Consider the following 204-nt stretch of genomic DNA (forward strand, 5'->3'; position numbering starts at 1 on the left):
GCCTGCGCCAGCCACCAGCCCTGTGCAGCCTGGTGGGAGCAGGGTCAGCGCTGGGGACCCTCCTGGGAGCAGCAGGACACAGCCCTGGCCGCTCATGCTGCTGCCTTTCCCCGCAGGTCTCTGGACGTTCCTGTGGTTTGTTGGCTTTTGTTTCTTGACCAACCAGTGGGCCTGGACACAGGCCGAGGACGTGCACATCGGGGC

The sequence above is a fragment of the Nestor notabilis genome, unplaced genomic scaffold (assembly GCF_000696875.1).
Source record: "Nestor notabilis isolate BGI_N333 unplaced genomic scaffold, ASM69687v1 scaffold27126, whole genome shotgun sequence".
Classification (NCBI taxonomy): domain Eukaryota; kingdom Metazoa; phylum Chordata; class Aves; order Psittaciformes; family Psittacidae; genus Nestor; species Nestor notabilis.